This window comes from Dasypus novemcinctus, chromosome 5 (genome assembly GCF_030445035.2).
Source record: "Dasypus novemcinctus isolate mDasNov1 chromosome 5, mDasNov1.1.hap2, whole genome shotgun sequence".
NCBI classification, from domain to species: domain Eukaryota; kingdom Metazoa; phylum Chordata; class Mammalia; order Cingulata; family Dasypodidae; genus Dasypus; species Dasypus novemcinctus.
The window spans coordinates 86,526,104-86,547,018 of NC_080677.1; the positions used below are offsets into that span (position 1 = coordinate 86,526,104).

The window sequence follows — 20,915 nt, forward strand, 5'->3', positions numbered from 1 at the left end:
TGAAGCACTTAAGGAGCTAAAGGTATCAAAGTTAAATTTCCTCGTCATATCATTTTTGTAACTTTAATATAATTCTTCAAAATGTGGAAATAAATCCTACAAACTACTGAAATTATTTTGGAATATGCAGTAAATTAGAGCTGAAGAGAGTAAATATGAGGAATGAGAAAGATGATTATTGCCATGATCACAAGTACATTAAATTCTATGTAGACATGCTCTAAAACAGCATCTCCAACACTCAAGCATAAGTCCCTAACATTTACAGAATTGCCTATATGTTTTCTGAGTAAACAATGGGGAGTCAAGGAAAGAATAGAACCTTACAGTAACTTTCATAAATAAATCTTACTATATTAAGTAAGAATTACTTTTATCTTGAACTTATTTTTATTTTTTATAAAAGAAAAATTAGGGGAGCAGATGTGGCTCAAGCAGCTGAGCTCCAGCCTCCCACATGGGAAGTTCTGGGTTCGGTTCCCAGTGCCTCCTGGAAAAATAAAAATGAAAAACCAACTCAGGGAAGCTGATGTGCCTTAGTGGCTAAATGCTGAATTCCCACATATGAGGTCTTGGGTTCAATTCCCAGCCCCCAGTATCTCAAAAAAAAAAAAAAAAAGAAAGAAAGAAAAGCATTTGGGAACATTTTAAAGAAAACTACAGAGTGAAATATTTAATTATCAGAAAGCAAAGTTATTGTTTTTAAAATTTCTTGGCATTATGATGATAATAACTATAAACTCTCTGTCTTCGTTATGTAAATAAACACCTAAGGAGCAATTATATGAATTTTTTTTCACATAAATGTAATAACGTAGACATGTCATTTCTTTTTACTCCACTAGAGGGCAGTCTCTCAAAATTAGGGCTAGACTCATTAACCTAGCCTGCTTTTGACCTGCTGATAAAATTAATCCTCATGTCCCACTCTTCTCAATAAGATGTTTTTCTAGTATACTAATTAAGGTTGCAAAATATGCATTTTTAAAACCACTCACTATGTATTCATAGGTGTTTCTTTTAGAAATATACACTGTTAGGCTTTTCTGTGTTTTCTTTCAAATTTCTGATAATTCAAAAATTTGTCAATTTTTGAGGTGTTTTACATATGCGGTTTATGTAGTATATTTTCCTGGATATAGAACTAATCAGTCTAAAAATAAAGAGAAATCATTTCTTGGAGGTTTCAATTTATTATGGTTGAAATATTCCCCCAGAGAAGTAGAAAATGCTTTTTAAAACACACACACACACACAGATTCCCATGCAAACTTGCAAACACCCCTACACATGTACCCTTTCATATGTAGCTGATAGATTTATTGCATTACATAGGAAAAGTGAGTGAAGGTAATAGGAAATACATATTTTTAAAAACAGCCCCTCATATGCCAATGCTTTAAATTATGCATAGGCAAAAAATATGCTTTATTTTAAAAATCTGATCAACCCAGATAAGAAATGTCATTGCTAAAAAAAAAAAAAAGGCATTATTGAACAGCAAGAGCACATACTAAATTAAGAACCAAATGCCATTCAAAACAGTTTCAAGCTGTTCTTCTTAAATAATACAGCCCTTGTTGAACTTCATAGGGAGTGAGTCAGATGCTCTGAGTGCCTATCAGGTGTTTATAATATTTGGTAAATCCTTATTGGTAGTAGATGTGCCCTGCCTATTTTCAGAGAGAAAACACCATTTCTCTGAATGACTGATAACCTAAATATGGGAAAACTTGTCAAAGATTCCCAACATCCCTCTGGGGGAAAAAAAAAAAAAGTAAAGAAAATGATACCTAGAAAATTTGCAAGCCTGTTTCATTTATTTGTATCCTAAGCAGCAGTGTCATAGAACAGACAGGTTGTTTCAGCCAACCAGACTGGAGCAGCTGCGAGTGCTACATCTTGGCAGTCTGAAGCGATTGGCTCCTCTCTGGGGAGTGGAGGGTGTTCAGTTATTAATGACCGCTGAGCAGGCAGCACCATGTCAGTGTGACAACTGATCGGGAGAACGATGCACCACTAACCACCATGGAAACAAGGAGAAATAAAGCCAGCTCGCAAGATCTCTCTTCACAGGATTGAGCCTCTGCCTGCTGACTGAGAGAACGAGTTACGGAAAAAAAAAGGAATTCTAGCTGCAGCCTCCTGCCTTCCTTTATATTTCAGAATACAGAGATCAGATTGCTTGTATGTGTGAATATTTGTAGTACATATCTGTGTATACTTTATTGCACACACACACACACACGCACCTATTTATACCCCGGCAAGAACACAACCATGTGATTATCTCAACTAACGAACTGAGGAACCCAGCATGCGAGACACGGGAGGTGATCTTTCAGAAACTGCTTTTCCAAGGTAAGTTTAAAATATACACATATATTTAAATTGCTCTATTTCTTGTTTAATTGATACTCGCGTTCTTACACCTAAATTCTCCTTTGATTTTTGTTTGTTTGTTTGAATTCTCAGAGCATTTTTCCTTACATTTTACTTTTGAAAAGAAATTCAAATGTAAAACCTCTCCGGCTCTGTGTATGCCTAGCTGTGTTTGTGGGATTCACCAACATGCATTTTACTAGCTTGATTGTCCATCAGAGGACGTGAGTGGGAGAGAAAAAGCAGTGTTGGAGGAGGAGAGAAAGAGGAGGGGCAGCGAAGAGAAGGGGACAGTGGGAAAGAAGAGAGGAGAACAGAGGGGGAGAGAGAGACGGACACAGAGACAGAGATAGAAAATATATTCCTTTTTCTTCACAATATATGCAACAAAGAGCAAAATTCACATCAGCTTGTATTTCAAAACTGGCCCCCACAAATTGGGCATTTTTTGCCCATTCACCCAGTGGATGAAATTTTAAGGCAAATATTGTACATTTGGAGTTAAAGCCACCACGCAGAGTGGCGGAATGAGCATATCACAAACAGTTATTGAATTTCTGCCAGGCTACATCTTACGGATCGGGGTAAATGACTTCCCTTTAATAACATCCCCTCTTCAGTCTGAAGGGAGAGTGCAAATGTCTGATTGCTAATGCAGCTGGAACTGACACACTAGGTAAAAGGATCCCAAGAACCAGAAGAGTTCTAATCTTCTTTGGTAATTAACAGGATCACAGCAGGACAGCTTTAAAGTACATTTCCTTTTTAAGAAGATTGTTCAAACCAACTGTATATTCCTTTTGCTATTATTGAGCTAGATGGCTTAATTCAGCTCTAATTTATTCATTTTTAACAATATGTCCTTGTTCCCCTGCCACTAATTTTGGTGAAAGCAGACTATGACTATGAGTAGAACCTTCCTAATTTAGTGAAAAAGGAGAAATGAGAAATGTACAAGGGAATAAGAAAATAATGTGCCCTGGTATTACATTTATTAACTCATTTCCTATATTTCTCCACTTTAGTTCACAAGCAATTTCTTTAAGACAGAATTACTCTCAGGAAACTCTATAAGCATCCATGTAGCGATGATTCATGGAAAAGAGTATGGATTAATTTATGCTTCCAATTGTAAAAGGAAGTCAGCTACTTAGAATATGCTTTCAGACAATACCCATTCAGGATGTCATGGAAATGTTCACTACCCCCTATAATGGGTCATTTAAAGGCATTAAAACAAGCCTTCATCTCTGAAGCTCTCTCCTCCCTTCCACTAGTTCACTTAACCAAATTGTTCATGGAATCTGCTTCCGTCAAACTGTATTGTTATTTGTTTCCACAAATAACTTTGATTTCAAAGTTATTATTGGTTTCCTATTTATAAGCCCAAACCAAAGGACAATAATCAGCAACTTAGAGCCTGCCACTTTTCCAGAAACATTTCAAAAAATGAGTCACTTTATAATATGTAATATAAGGAGTCAATTAATTCCTGTGACCTTTGTAAATGATGACAATAAAGCAGTTCTGACAATAAGCCAGTGGCTTTGATTTTCCCTCTATAAAATGAACAAATTTAAGGAGAGGTTTCCTGTTCACAGTGAAAAATGAAAGGTGCTGAAGCATTAGCTCACAGTATTGGCAGGCTTGCTCGCTCTGCCTCAAATGCCACAAGCAATCTATAGAAAAAACAAAATGATTTATTACAAAGAGAAAAAGATATTTTATTTGTTTTCCTGCTATTCATTAGAAGTAACGCAGAAGAACAAATCTGATATTTTGAGGTTCCTCCTAAGTTCTTAACCAAGAGGAAAGGCTTTAAGTAGATACTCAACCTCCCAATTTCAAAGTCGGGTGCAGTGTAGCACTGCAGTATTGATTTCAGTTTTTCTTAGACCTTTTGGGGGGAAACTTTTCACACCAAAACACACATTCTTAAATCTCACCTGACCTATTTTAAAATTACAATCAATAGCACCTAAGAACAGTGGATTCCCTCTCTAATCTTAGTAAAGCTCACATACATATTTTGGGGATTACAGAGATCAGTAATGTGCCCACTTGATCTGAGAAATAGAGGCACTCCGGGCCCCTGGTGCTTTTACTCAACATGCCCCAGTGAGTTGGGTGATTTTATCGGCACCTACCAATACCAGATGATGAACACACAAGCATGCCTGGAAGGCTTCACCAGGCTTCCTCAACCATGAAGCTTTATCAGAACTAATAGCTTTCTGTCATAACAAGCTTCAAAGGACCATTTCTTCAGGGTGTCGCTCTTCACAGGCAACATGCTGAGTTAGAATGCTGATGAGTAGGTGGAAATTTTCCTTTGGTTGTCGTTGGTTTTGTTAATGGCTTAAGGAACGCCATTATCAGCCTTAAAGGCCAGCGATTTAGGGACCTAATGAAAAGTGATCAACTTATGAATCACTCACTGTATTTCATTGTTTCTTTGTCCTTTTTACACCCACAGCTTTTGCCTAAAATGGGTTTGATGTTGTAATTTTTTTTTCTCACTCTGAATTTTTTCTGGTGTAAAATTCCTATGCAATGTGGCATTGCTATATTTATTCCAAACTAAGTAAGGTGATCAGAAAGGGCTGTTACTTGAGTCACACACACAGACAAATGGAATCTAAATGTTATTGCTTAATTAGCAGCCCAGAAGATCATCAGAGATGAGGTTATCTGTTGATTAACCTGAAGGAGGTCACTAATAGGGAGCTCATAATATGCTAAAAAGAGAGTCCCTACTTCTATTCTCAGTAAGGATGCCTCCAAAGAATCATTTAAAATAAAGTGGCTCCAGCCAATCTGGAGATACACTGGACACATCTCTAGCCACTAAAATGTACCTTTGTAGATCTGGATCTGAGGTTTAGAAACTTATGTATCACTCCTTGGTACAGAGAACTAACTAAAGCAGGTAAACACTAGGTAATAATCATTACATCTTGTCAGCACAGTCCAAGATAAAGCTGATAGTGGCTATGCAATGAGTACTTGGGAAAGCTTTGCTTTGTGTGGCACCTGAACCTCGATCCAGACCAGAGCTCAGTGAGTTCCTCCCCTACCCCCGCTAAAGTGAGGTCTAGTTATTCAGGTAGCAAGTCACCAAGAGAACCTGATAAGCATTATTCCTTTGGCCAAAATGTGAAAGGAAATCAAATTCTAATATAAAGAAAGTAGATGGTGCCAGAGGATGGGAAAAAGTAACAGTAAGAAATCAAAATGATTTCTTTCCCTCTGTGGAAGGGGTGGAAAAGATCTCAATAAATGATACTTAGAGGCCATTAAATACAGGATTAGCAAAGAAGACATAATACTAATCTTCACATCTTTGTGAAGAAGTACAATGGATACTGGGCCATCTACTGTATTTGCATAATTGACAAGTTTGTACACAGCTGCTTGCTGTTCTGTTCATTCCTCTTTAGGTCATGATGAGGGAGAGTTATATGTTTTTAGGTACTATTAATGAAAGCACCTTCGCTTCAGCATAGGATAGCAAAGACAGGGAAAATGCTTTCATATAATAATGAAATTTTAGGAACGAAAGGGACCTTTAGTAATGAGTCTTAATCTGCTCATTTTACAGGTGAAGCAACTGAGGCCCAAAGGGTTTAAAATCTTTACCCCAAATCATTCAGTTCTTTATTGTTTTGCTTTTTTAAAAAGCAACAGCTATGTGCTGGTGCAAAAAAGTAAGGAAATGTTTATCCACGTAATCAAGTACTCCAAAGGCAGATATTCCATTTTAAAAAGTACTAATAATTTGTTAAGTATATAACATCTAAATCTTTCCAATCTATCTCTTGGATATAATCCACCATATTCTGTAAGGAGTCATAAAAATTAGAGCTTTGCCCTGTTTTAAAAATATTTGGATAATAATACTGCTGTCCTTCACTAAAGATAACAGCTACTGATCATCCACTGTAAGTTTTAAGTTTTTCCCAGAAAGCTGCAGCAACTCTCCACATGTCTTACTTGGTTTCACTATAAATATTTTAGGGTATTATATGTGCTCTCTTTATGTCCTGTGTCCATTCCCAGGAACCATACTTCACTTATGTACCTCACTGGAAAATGAAAATATTCTCATAAAAACAACTCTCTCCCTCCTTCCCACCCTCTCTTCTCTAACTTTTTCATTTCCAATGTTGCAGTGACAGTTTTTTAAGGTCATGAAATAGAGCTCCTTAATTTCACAACTTTTTTTTCTTTTTTGCAAATTTCTGTTTCTAAATGTGCTTTCCAAACTTTGTGAAGTAGGTATGATGATCATCTTTCTTTTAAGATTGGAAAATGAAGTCTGTGAGTTTAGAGACGTGCCGTGGTCAGGAAGCTAATACGTGGAGGAGCTGGGGTCTTCTGACTCCAAAGTCTAGGCAATAGCCTGGGTACAGCGCTGACAACAGTACCTGGCACTTGAAAGTCCTTACTAAATATCCATTCCCTCTTTCCTGAATGCCCACTGGAGATTCACTCTTCCAAATTCTATGTTTTTTGTACAATACCTCACTATATCTGGATACATTTTTACAAACAAAAATTTGCATTTCTTAATTTAAGGCACTGCTAATGTTATGCCCAAGTTAAATAAGGAAAACATAACAGCAGCTATTCTGAAAGAAAAAGACTGTATGTTGTCCTACCTACTCATCCATATGTTTGTCTGACAGCAATGACACTTTGATAAACAGAAATTTGGCAAAAGCCTGAAAATGTTGATAAAACAGGATGAGTCAATTACTCAGGGACTTTCCAGGTTGCTGAACAAAGTCCCCAAAGTCACTTGAAGTACTATCAATGGATAAAGTGTCAACCAAAAAAAGCAACTTCTTTGGCATCTTTGGTTAGCCTTTCAAGAGAAGAAAATGACACACTAAACAGGTCAAAAACATTAGGGACAAAGAATTTTTAATGCCAGTAAATTTATTTTCATTTTTCTGAATCCTTTCTAGAGGAAATTTTGCCTTTCAAAAGTAACATAGTCCCCAGAAATAAATGAAAATCCTTAAAATACATGTTCTAAAGGTTGTAATGGCAAGTCTTACTTCTTAAAGATGACGATTCCACAGATAATCAGCTACTCTGTTCAAAAAACGAGTGTAAAAATCATTTTGATTGTCTGCATCAAAAAGGTCCACCAACTCCCCAAAGGTCCCTTGAATTAATTAAAGGCTTTGCAACAACAGGCAGCTTTTTCTATTTCTAAAGGCCTGAAACCCCCGGGATCTCAGTCCCTGAGGAGTGACATAAACAAAGCAGGGACTCAAGGATCAGGAGAATACATTCACCTGGGACTAAGCCCACTAACGTTCCACAGCTGAAGCAGCAGCTTTCAGGAAGGCTTAGGAGTCACAACTTTTACCAAAGACATGAATAACACTGGATTATTTTCACTACAGCAAATATTTAAGAGGCCTTGTTTTCACTGTGGTAGAGATGATTGATTTGGGTTTATTATAATTTTTTCTTAAAATTACTAAATTAAATTGATAAAATGACTTAACAAAACAAAGAAAATAGTTTAGTGTATTCATTCCACTGGCATAAAATCTGTTCCATAATATCTTAGAGACTTACAATGACTACAGGTCAAGCCATTTAAATTACATTGTCAATGAATTTGCAGTTTACCTTTGTTAAGAAAAAATTAAAACTAAAAGTAAATATTAAAAACAAATGTATATTTAGAGATACAATTCATAGTGGCTTTAATGTCATTAGAATATTTTCTTCCTTGGGATAGTTATATGCTTAAGAAATATTAGTCTTATCATTGGTTGTACACAGTGTTTATGGGTTCTATGCTTAATTTTATGTTCATCAAAAGTCAGAAACACCAAATACTGAATAGGTACCACAAGTAGTATTCAACATCTGTAAAACACATGGGACCACAATTGCCTTTACTGAAATTTCAGTAATTGCAAGGGACACTTTGAAAATACATCTAGAAAGATTATATTTTTATTTCTCCAAAGGGGATAGTATTAATAGTTTTACACTGAACATGCCTAAAGCACTGAGAACAAAAAAATAAGAAAGCAAAAATGGGACTTAGTCTAGGTTACTATCCTGTATCATTAAAGAGAAAGTGCAATAGGATGGAACATGTAGTTAATGGAAAGGCAAAATAATGCTATCACCATATATAGCAGACAAATATTTTCTATCAAGTGCATATAAAACTGGAAGTTCTATGCATAGTAATTCTTGAATGAAAAGCACATAAAATGCCAATATATGACATGAGATTAGACTATACTCATCCAACAAGTAAATTTGTTGTGTGAATAGCTGAACAGATTCACTTAAATGCAATTTGTATTTGTTCCTCTTACCGTAGTTTATCACCCAAGCGTTTTTCACACAAACACTATAGTCACTGAAATAGTGTCCTAAGGTGATGTTCAGCTGACCTTTAAGATTCAGTGAGGCATTTGCCAAACTTCCATTTCCTTAATCAGTTACTTTATTTTTAACGAGTAAGCAAATTCCATGCAAATATCAAAAGTTCCATTTTTTACTTAAACTATTACTTGGATCACAATATGCTGCTGTTAGACAAAATGGTCAAAAAATGAAGAATTAAACATTTTAACATTTAATTAATGTAAATAGAGACTTTATAGGTTCACATCATATCATTTCTCTTAGATAATCACTTCCCTGCTGAGCAGGATAACAGTATCATTTATTACAAGTATTTCCTGTGCCAAGCATTGTGCTTAAGCACTTTAAATACATTTTCTCTTTTATTCCTCATAATCGCCATATAAAATAAGTACTATTATTGACCCCTTTCACAAATGAGGACTATAAGGTTAGAGAAGAAAAGCAACTTGCTACAACTGATTAAAGACAGAACAGGAAAAGGAACCTAGATCAGTTTGAGTTTAAACAGCATGCCTGTTCACAATGCAACACTGCCTCTCATAGGTACTGCCTAAATATAACTATTCAGTACTGTTTTTTTTTTTCTCAGGATTCAGATTCTCAAACTACAATAACCCCATTTATCATTTCATACCATGCATTCCGATCATACTCGGATATTATCTCTGGAAAATTCATTCATACTTTCTTCTTTTTCTTTTCTGAGACAGAGTGATGGTTCACTTATTTATATTTCAGTTTTATTATCATTTGATAGACTAAAATGATTTTTGCAGAACTGGCAGCTTACAGTCTCATTCTTTCAACAATTTTCCATCAAGCAGAATTCAACATACTTACCTGAATTCATGGAATGTAATAACTGGTACAAAGGAAAAATGCAAAGCTTAACTCATAAGTCTCAATTTTCGTTATTTATAACAATCTTTCCATGGTTCCTTTCTTTTCTCATGGATTCTCTTTTAAACAAGAAAGGCGACAGTTTGAATACTATTTCACTACTAGTAATGATCATCAATTTTCAATGAAATTTATCAGTCATCCTCAGTATTAATAAGCTGCTAGCTCTACAAAATTAACTGATGAAAACTGTAATGTGTTTTTTAAACAGAGTATGCTGAGCCAAACCTAAAACTTCAGCAGAAGTGTTGTATACCAGCTGTTTGTAAAACTTCAGCATTTCTTGCTAAGTGACCCTCACAAAAGGCTATCAGGGGAGTCCTTCAATTTGACTGTCCTATATAGAAAAAGCTGAATATGAATTTAAGGCAAAAATGTTACTGGGGATTCCTCCAATGATGAGAAATGGGATTTAGAGAGATCATGTCCACAAACTTTTTCTTTTCAGAATAAAGTGGGTTTTTAAAAAATTTTGCATAATTAAGACAAGTGAAAAATGAAATTGAATTGTGAGGTGATAAAACATTAAAATATGTGTGCAATATGGATAGCCTACCTTAACTAAAACATGTAAGAAATACAGAATGACATAAATCATTGTAAACTAAACTTTTTTTCCACTGCTACTTCATAAAATCATATAGAACAATGATGAGGAAGTAGAGGGAAAGGAAGATGAGGACAGGGATGCAGGTCAACATTTACTGAACCCGTACATGGCAGCCTAAAGCCTGGTTAACTTTTTAAAAGGCCTTATCTCCCTTAACTTCACAATTTCATGAGGAATCTGAGGCTTAAAATGGGGAAGCATTTGCCCAAATTTGTACAGTAGAAGAGCCCTGATTTCAACCCCAAACATCTGACTCCAAAGCCCTCTCTATTAAAAGTCATGCTATTGTGCCTCTCCTATCACATATTTCTTAAAATAAGCCTAATGTATTTCTCCTTTGGGAAATGTTTTACTTTCTATACAGAAGCATCCAACAACAGAATCTTTCTATAGTTTTGAGCTCCTCAGCTAAGATCAGAAAGCTTATATAACATAATTAATCAAACTTTACAATTTTACCACATGGTACAACTTGACTAGTATAATCTTATTTCATGAATAATATCATGAACACTTCATATAATCAAACTAATCTAACACTTCATATAATTCAACTAATCTAAAAGAATTACTTGTGGATATTCTGCTTAAACATCCTCATTAATCTGTGTAACCTTAGAAGTGATGTGCATTAAAAAAATGATCATGGTTTAATTCCAAAAGGAATTATGAACCTCCAAGATCATTATCATTTCTTAGGGAATGGAAATCAGTAAGGATATAAGAGAAGTTTTTCTTATCATAAATATTTTACCAGTTGAAACTGTAGAAAAATGTTTAAACCCAATCCTTTCACATCTGAGTGCTGCTTGCCAGATTTGGGATGTGTTTGAGGATTTCTTTATATTATTCCATATTGTGTATATCTAAGAGTGATGGTGAACATTTATAGATTGAAATGTGCCCACAAATATATATATATATTTTTTACCAGAACAGTGATTTCTCCTCAATTGACCACATACTGGCTCACCCCTTCCTCACATCACACTGAAGCCAATGGTTGAAAGTTAGATAATTTTATTTTATTGATCACATAGGCTAATAAGTAAAAAAAGTTAAGTAATTGAAATATGCTTTTAAAAAGTTATCATAAATTACTATTCTGAAACTAATAGGCATTCAAGAAAAAAAGTATAAGCACTTTAAGATCAATCACACACCAATTTTTTTATTGCAAATTGATATTAGTTTCAATTTAACAAAAAGTAAAGTTTTCAGAACTTTATATGACTGCAGAAATTTAGCAATAGCCTCAATAAATTGCTGAAGAAAATTCACTTGAAGTACTAAAACCAATCCCACCTATCCTTTTTCTTTAGTCCACAAAGCCCGGTGGGAGGCCTGGTGTCCATGTAGAAATAAATATTAGACAGAGTCAGAAGAGGACTCCACTTCTCTCACGCCAGCCACAGATACTTTCTAGTTAGGAGGATCAAAGTCTCCAATTAGAATTAAATAAGGTACCTTGACTGTAAAGAACTAACAGATGTTGTTGGAAACTAGAGGAAAAAACAAATGGGCGCAGGCATAAAAATAATCTATAATTTAGTGAATAAATAAACCTTCAACAGCTCCTCAGAACAACTCAATAGATATGTGCCACCCTTTGCGCCTTTAATTTTAATATGTCTTGTCTTCACCCTATTAAGCAGACAATATTTAGTCTAGCAATATTGTTTTAAAGTTTCTATCTGATCAACTTCAATTTTAAATCAAAGAGCAAGGTACTGACATTAAAACAAATTTGTTACCACCATCTTGAAGTAATAAGGTATATTGAGTTCTTAACCCCACTCAAGCCTGGGCTTTTCATTTTGCATTATCATGTTATATAATTTACTTGATAGATAATTTTATGAGCCTTTGAAAGCAGAGATATTCTAAGATAAAATTATGTCATTTAGTTAATAACTTAGACATAATAAGCCATTAAGTTTTTATCATGGTCATTTGATCAATGAATATGTCCACAGGTACATCTATAGTCAATGAATAGAACCATGAGATGCTGATAAGTAATATATACTACCCTATCTTAAAAGATGCCTTTCTATCAAATACTTATTTCGAAAGTATTGCTAAACACATTCATAGTCTAAAGGTTGTTATATACAACATATTTTGCTTTATTTTTATTCAGTAAAGCAGTGTTTCTCAAATTGTATTTGTAATGTTCTACATCAAATTCACTTGTGAGCTTATTTTTAATGCAGAATCTAAGAATCTCTGAGAGTGGCACCAAAAAATCTCTAGTGATTTTTTTCTGCACAAAGTTTCAGAACTAATGGATAAAAATTCAAGGTATTTTTCTTTGTCCATTGTCTGCCCCTTTTTGTTTTAGGTTTAGTAAGAATTACTTGTTTGCAATAAACAATTGCTTAAATATATACACAATATGTATATATTTGGTACAGTGTGTTCTATTTTCTCAAGATTGAGAAGAGAGTATGACCAAGTAGGTTAGGGGTTTGACTGTAAGTGATCTGCCATTCAACAGGATGCTTTTAAATACGTAATAAAGTGAGACAATCTCTATCTCTACTACCACAGATTTAAAGAGATACACCAAACACAGTCATCTGTTGGCTCTCACATGATATCTGTGATGTTATATATCCTTAGGAGGGGCTTTCCCAGAAGTGCACATTTTGCTCACAATATTCATGAAGCCCAATTTTCAATTAGTGTATATCACATTACGTAGGTCTCAACTCAAAGTCATCTAGAAATAGCCAACAACATGATTAACGAATGAATTCTATACTGCTTGTTGATTTACTTTCAAATGTCATTTAATAATACAAGGAGTCAGAATTGGAATAAAGAATCACTAGCCTGGTAGAGATTTTATAGAAGTTAAGTTGCTTGATCAAAGTAGCCCCACTACTTAAAGACATAATTGGAACCAGAAATGAGTTGACAATGCACGCTTAGTGTTTATTTATGTCACAGCACATTGCCTATGTTCATCGAACATCAAAGGTTTTGGACCATATTCCCCCATCAAATTATTCCTTGTTTTTAAGTACCATGATGACCAAAAAGTTCCCAAATTTAACAGTATCAAGAAACTTAGTAGTGCTTTCTCTGTGAAAGGGCACAGAATGTTGCCCCTTAGCTGCTGAAGTCTGGCAGAGGCCCAATTCACTGATCATCCAGCCACTTTTCAAGATGCCTCTTAAGACTGGCATTTTATCGACAGTAATGCATCTGTTGCTGCTGCTCTGTTTTAAGCATGTTAATTACTTAAAACTGGGGTTTTTAATCTGTGCCCTAAAGTGATTTTAGCTGAAGAAGTTCTGCTTTAATCAGGAAAAAAACAAAACAACAAAATTATTAAATGGAAAACCATAAATAAAAGAATGACAACCATAGAAATGGCAAGTTTCACAGTTATCCAAAACAGAAATAGAATGATCCAGCTTCTTTGTGCTATGTCATCAGAAATTTCTAATCCTCTTGGGCATTCCATCTCAAGTTTAAAAAGCTTGAGCCCATTCTATGCTAATCTTCATTGCTAGAGTCTTAAAATGCTGTATAATACTTACAGAATAATCACAAACATTTTTAAAAAGCTTTCTGTAAGCTTCCTCTCAAAAGAGTAAGTAGTCCAGGTCCTGAGTTGCTATCACAAAATTTAAAAATTACTGATGATAATATGATGTTATTTAAGATCAGAGAGTGTCCATTTATAATAGTGACTTCACAAAGGTCGTTTACCTTTTTCTCATTTAAAAACCCTTCTTGTGGGTGTAAGGAAGGAAGTTTAAATTACATTTTAAGAATCTCTAAAAGACTTTGTTTCCTTCAAAATGTACCCTCAACTCAAGAAATAGCAATTACCTAATTCATCAACTTAGAAAACTTGTAATATAATTTTTGTAGATTTATAGGTTATATAGGTACTTCAATCTATTACATTACCAACTTAACACAGGAATGCAGGCACACATGCACACATTTTCTCACACACACTACAAGTCTACAAATATTGGAAGAGTGTGTGTGTTTTTAACATTTGCCAAATATTATTAGTTCTTACAAATTTACACACATTTCAGTTCAGTCTAGCTACAGCATATGGTTTCCAAAGAATTTTCCTCTTCTAAGAAGCCATGGCATAGAACTAAGATGACAACTGTGGTAGTACATTGTACGGGTTATTTTTCATAGAAATACTTCGGAAAAAATCAACTAAGCAAATAAAACTCTAAAACCTTTTATGGAAATCAGAGCAAAATGCCATTCAAGTAAGTCTATTTCTGTGCCATTTCTCCTGCTCCCACATCTTTACCTCTAAATTAAGTTAAAGTTATAACTCTCTGTTATCATTATGATTATTATTAATTTATAGTAACTAACATTCAGTGATTGTACTCAATGTGTCTGGTGCTGTACTAAGAATTTTTTTTTTGTAGTAAGGACTTTAAGGTATTATTTTATTTAATTTTCACATGTCTATGAGGTAGGTACTATTAAAACCTACCTTTTAATAGATGAGGAAACAAGTGATGTGGTAGTAGTACCCATCTGATCCCAAAGTCCTTGCCCCTAATCACTAGGTAGCCTCTATTAAACACCATTCTGAGACTGTCATAGGGCAAGAAAGGAAGATAAAGCATTTTTATTTGCTATTTAAGAAATGTTGGGGGAAACGGACTTTGGCCCAGTGGTTAGGGCGTCCGTCTACCACATGGGAGGTCCGTGGTTCAAACCCCGGGCCTCCTTGACCCGTGTGGAGCTGGCCCATGCGCAGTGCTGATGCGCGCAAGGAGTGCCGTGCCACACAGGGGTGTCCCCGCGTAGGGGAGCCCCATGTGCAAGGAGTGCGCCCATAAGGAGAGCTGCCCAGCGCGAAGGAGGGAGCAGCCTGCCGAGGAATGGCGCCGCCCACACTTCCCGAAGCGGACAAAGAAACAAGACGCAGCAAAAAGACACAGAAAACAGACAACCGGGGGAGGGGAGGGGAATTAAATAAATAAAAATAAATCTTTAAAAAAAAAAAGAAGAAATGTTGGGGGAAAACTTGAGACAAGGCAAGAATACTGAAAGGCAATATTCCTATGACATATGTTTGGGGGAAGAGCTGCATTTTCATTTCCACTTTCCAAGCACAACACCCTTCATAAATCTTGGTTTGGGCCTGAAATCAAGCAACTCTTTTGAAAGTCAAATTTACTAGAAGAAATGACACCTATTGCTAAACGATTTCATCCTTCACTTATTCATGCCTACACATAGGTGCCTTCTACTTCACATCTTGAGTCAGTTTTGCAGAGTTGAAAATGATAAAGCCCAGACAGAGAGCAAAGAGAAGTCATACAATTCTCTTTCTCCCCTTCTGGCTGTGGTCCAGCTTCCGATAAATACACAGTTCTGCAAATCACAATCCGGTATTATTTTAGAGAGCAAAACAATGTGTTGTCATCTCTTTCAGATTTACCAAATGCTACCTTTTGTTAGAGAAGTGTTCTCACATCCATAGCTAGTCTCTGTGGTCTTACATATTGTGGGTGTCCTTATGCTATCAGTTTAGCACCTAATGCCATTACGTCTAGTATCCTTGATGTCACTTTAAAAAGGGGAGAATTTGATATCATGCATGAACCTATTCAGTATGGTTGCCAGCAACGGTTTTTTTGGGTTTTTGTTGTTGTTTTTGGGAGGTGGAAGAAATGACTCATTTAAGAAAGGAGAGGTGTCTTTTTTTATGTGGGAAAAAGAGTAAGTGTAGAAACTTGGTGGCCAGAAGAGAGACCAATGGAGAGAGCAATAACTGTATGACAAAATGTCTTCTCCCCTTCTTTGGCAAACAGATGAACTATATTTTTAAGTCTCCCTGGTAGTTAAGTGTGACTGACTTCTCTCCAAGTGCTGAGTGCCAGTTCTAGGAGTGGCCCCTAAATACCTCCTATGTGCCATTCTCCATACCTATCTTCTCTGATTGTTAGAACTCAATCAAGGATGAGATTTGAGGATTGGGAACCCCAAGATACATGGAGTTTAGGACTTGAAGGATTGTGAGAGCCACTCAGATGACCTGAGTATCCACCCAGAACTATTTTGTGAACAAGAAATAAACTACTTTTTTTTTAAAAGATTTATTTATTTATTTCTCTCCCCTTCCCCTCTACCCCCCCACCCCAGTTGTCTGTTCTCTGTGTCTATTTGCTGCATCTTCTTCTTTGTCCACTTCTATTGTTGTCAGCGGCACGGGAATCTGCGTTTCTTTTTGTTGCGTCATCTTGTTGTGGTGTCAGCTCTCCGTGTGTGTAGCACCATTCTTAGGCAGGCTGCACTTTCTTTCACACTGGTCGGCTCTTCTTATGGGGCGCACTCCTTGCACTTGGGGCTCCCCTACGTGGGGGACACCCTTGCGTGGCACAGTACTCCTTGTGCGCATCAGTGCTGCACATGGGCCAGCTCCACACGGGTCAAGGAGGCCCGGGGTTTGAACCGTGGACCTCCCATGTGGTAGAAGGACGCCCTAACCACTGGGCCAAGTCCGCTTCCCAAAATAAACTTCTATTGGTTTGAATCATTATAAATTGAGTATATGTTACTGCAATTTAGTTTATCATAACTTAGTAAGTCTGAAGCATAATTATAAATGTCAATTATTTTTTCTTGCTTAATCTAATAAAGTCCTGAGACCCACTGTGGTACATAGGGTGGTACAGCATAGGTTACGATTTTATTGAGCACCTACTCTAGGACAGACAAGGTGGTAGACTCTTCACATAAAATAAAATATCTTTGTTGGGAGAGGAAGTCCACCACAGGCCCCAAGAGACCCTGCATGTCCTTTGTGAGCGTGCCAGACTGGTCAGGCCCGTACAGGAAGATGACTGGCTCTTCTTATCCACATCCTGGTAATTATCTCTCATGAAGGCTCAGACTACAACACTCGGAGTCTCAGTTAACTCCTCTACCTACCCAGAGGTGCTAGGATGATACCAAGATTGAACATGGCCACAGATAATCTATCATGTCTAATAGAAGTCAAACCTCCAGATCTATTAGAATCACAAATGGAAAGTCCAGGATCTTATAACCATATGGAGCCTTTTCCCACTGTTTAAACATCATTGTGGATGATGTTCAAGACCTTAGAATATCAGGTGGCAAAGACATTTCCCTACCATGAGCACAGAGATTTTTCTCCACTGAATATGCAGGTCTCCGCACGTAGCTCTACGGAGGCTTTATTGGGTCCTTTGATGTTATGTTTCTCTTGTGAAGTCTGGCTTTCAAAGACATTCCTCCCCAGAGCTTGACCTTGCTGGCCTCTGAGGGCATTCTTGGAAATTCAGCTATGGTCTATAGTCAGCTTGCTGGTCCTTATGTCTTCCTCAGACCAGACCGTGCTGAGTGTGGCATGGCTCTGGGGCCTCCTCTGGCTCCTTCTTCTCTTTCCTCAGCATTGCTGGACCCTGGCTTCACCAGTCCTTCCTGCCACGGTAGCCACTCACTAAAGTCTTTGGGCTGTAGTTGTTTTTCTAACCTCTGTCCTCAAGTCTCTGCAATTGACCTTAAGACTCATTTGGAGCATACCAGACCCTCTTGGTGCTCAGGTTCTGTGTTGTGATCTCATCTCAGAAGGCCTGAGATGTCTGAGGTGTTAAAGGGAGCCAGCAATAGTTCTAAACAATGCAAAGTAAGAGAAAAGTCTCATCACTCCGCCCCCACCCCCCCCTCACCTAGTCTGTTCAGTTTTTTACTTTTGGGAACAAATACTGAAGAAGGAAAAAATTTTTAAATGTAAGTAAAGGGGAGGTCTTAGTAAGGATGGAAACTTTGGAGGACTTTCTGAAAGGGGAGGCAGGAGAAGAGATATCAATATGCTCTCAGTAAGCTGCAGGCTGAACTACTTATCAAATTAAAAATATACACACAAATATTCAGGCTGTCATTCCATTGGAAGCAGTGGGGAAATCTCTTCAGAAGGAAAGGGCTATGACTTCTGAAACACTGGAGAAGAAAGCAAAAGCAGGGAGAAGTGGATAGTGGATAGTCTCCTAGACAAGAAAGGAGGAAAAGTAAAAGGAAGAAAAAGGAAGTTGCAGATGTAATAGCTGCTAGAAGTGAGTTGAGTCCAACATGTAGCTGGCTAGAACGCAAAGAGCAGAGGCAGCCTAGAATTTCCAGAAGCAACCAATGCAGAGTGAATTCAATTCCACAGTAAATTGAGACAAAAACATACTTTTATCTTGTAGATTGCTTATGTAATCCCAAATAAAATAATCACAAAACCTTTTAAAGTGCCCTTTATAATTTGATTCTTTATGAGATAAACCAAAGTATCTGTGTCAATATGCTGAAAATTGCAAAATAGATGTCAAATAACCTCCTTTTTTTGCAACAACAGCCTTCTATGAATCTGACACCTAGTTATTCCAGCTAATGTCATATATGAAACTCATAAACTCAGAAATTATGCAGCCATAAGAAAGGAATACTGATTCAGGAGAGCACATTGAACAGAGCAGATGAGAATAAAATACCAAAAAAGTAAATAAATTGACCAAATGAGACTACATATGTTACCATCTTCCATGACAACAGAAACTTATTGACTGACAATTTACATCTGATTTGCTCCCTTACTCTGCAAATCACAAAAATGGGTTGCTGTGGTAACTGCCATGTGCTGGGGGCGGGGGGGAACCAGCAACCCTCCAAGTACCTTCTAAGACACAAATACAGCATGTATTTTAATTGTTCTTCCCACCCCAGGAAAACAAATCTCCTGACAGCGGGTCTATTTTCTCATAGCTTTAAAAATGGGCTTGCTTTCTGTCATTTGCATTTATATTATGTACACTAAGAATTTATGCAAATAGGGAAAAGGAAAAAAATCCATACAAATATAAAAGGGATGGATACAGATTGCCTGAATACATAAATGTGATAGGACCCTTGTCTTTTATAGCATCCCGGCTTTTATCATTGACGGCTCTTTTAGTCAATTTAACTCCTCTGATCTATGTATCAAATCCTTCCTGGAACACAAGGAGGGTTTAATTCTTAAACCACCAACACAAGCAAGTTTATTTTTCTAAACCAAAAGCAAGAGCAAGGTGCAAATAGGAGACCATTAATTATCTTAGAAATAAAGTCTTAATATCACAGTTACACATACCACAGTCTGATCACAAGGATGTTGAGAAGAACTTTTGAGCATATCATATTACCAACAGCTTTGCACATTGGAGCAAGGAAATTAACACCTCCTTGCTACACAAAATGAGAAGGAAAAAAAAAAAAAACAAAAACCACCCCTTACCTACTTACTTCTCCACTGGGACTTAAAAGAAAGGAGGTTAAAAAATACTTGGAGCATGTAGGGCCCTGACAAATGTCACACTGTTCTCCTTACTGAACGGCAAGTTTGATAATTTTTCAAACTTTCCAGCTATTGGTCTGCTATAGGAAGATCAACTGTTTTGAAAGAACTCAATTATCAGCCCTTGAATCAATGGAAGTCTCTTCTCTTTAGAAGCACATTGATTTTGAGAAAGCTCTGTAAGAAAAGAGGTCCACTGTAAAACAAACATACAAAACACCAGAGAGGCCCTATACCACGACCACTACTTCATATGAAAACCCTCCCTGAGGAGCTACTCGCTACCCTATGCTTGAGTGAAAGACTTTCTGTTTTGAGGAAGGAACTCAAATAGGGCAAGGATTGGTGAGATGTGGCAGCTAAAAGATACTAAGGATTGATAATATAAATAACAATAAGGCAGCAAGAATTAACATCTTAGTGTGTGAAATCATTATGTATCCAGGATGTAGGTAAAGACTTCCCTTACAGATCTTGGAAGAAAAAGTACCTGACTGTACTCTGCATTAGTCTTCTGCTGCTCCATTTAATCATACTAAAGAAATAGAATGAACCCCCAAATATATACGTATATTTTTCACTTTTCCTTGTGTAACAGTAGAGAACAATCAATTTTAAAATAATTGGGGGAATTTGTGTTTTGTTCAGAAGAGAAAAGAAAAACATTTATTCTACAGTACCACAGAGAATCATTTGCTTAATAGCATTTCTAATATGTTATGCATTTATTCAATCTACTTTTTTTCTATTTTAAAATGCAAAAACAATTACTCTGGATGTAAATCCTAGAAAGCAATCAAAGTTTCTATTAAATCAGAGAAGAGACAGTTAAGCAGCAATGTGATTTGCAGATTCTCATGAATAGACAATACTTAGAAATTCTCTTACTAGAATGAGAAAAGGGTGTTAGAGATTCAGGGATTTCCTTCCTCCTTCCACATTTCCCTCTCTCTCTACCTCCCTTCCTCGCTCTCTCTCATTCCTTTCCTTTCCTTCTCCTCCCTCTCCAACTCAGAATATAAAGGAAAGTTATTTAAAGCCTAATAATTTAAACTATGTAGGCATGTAAAATTGCCTTATGTTGCAATACTAGACCACAGCAGATAGAAACTTCCTTTTCAACATTGTTTTATAAATAGTTTGCATTCAACTGATCAGTTATAGGGAAATATGGGCAGTTTCAAACTTCTAGGTCCTTTGTTTACAAAAAGAATTCTTGGTTCTTTTTATACTTACATTAAAGCTATTCTGTTCACAAAAAAC

General features: G+C 36.4%; 2 protein-coding genes across 3 annotated transcripts in view; one reads left to right on the forward strand and one right to left on the reverse strand.

Annotated features, from left to right (window-relative positions):
* The window catches only part of IMMP2L (inner mitochondrial membrane peptidase subunit 2), a 1,033,857-nt gene that overhangs the window by 505,226 nt on the left and 507,716 nt on the right, over window positions 1-20,915 (reverse strand). The gene's annotated exons all lie outside the window — the stretch shown is intronic.
* LRRN3 (leucine rich repeat neuronal 3) overlaps window positions 1,748-20,915 on the forward strand; it is a 38,291-nt gene continuing 19,123 nt past the window's right edge. The window contains exon 1 of the mRNA XM_004476325.5: window positions 1,748-2,361. The gene's annotated coding sequence lies outside the window, so the exon portion shown is untranslated. The remainder of the gene's footprint in view (window positions 2,362-20,915) is intronic.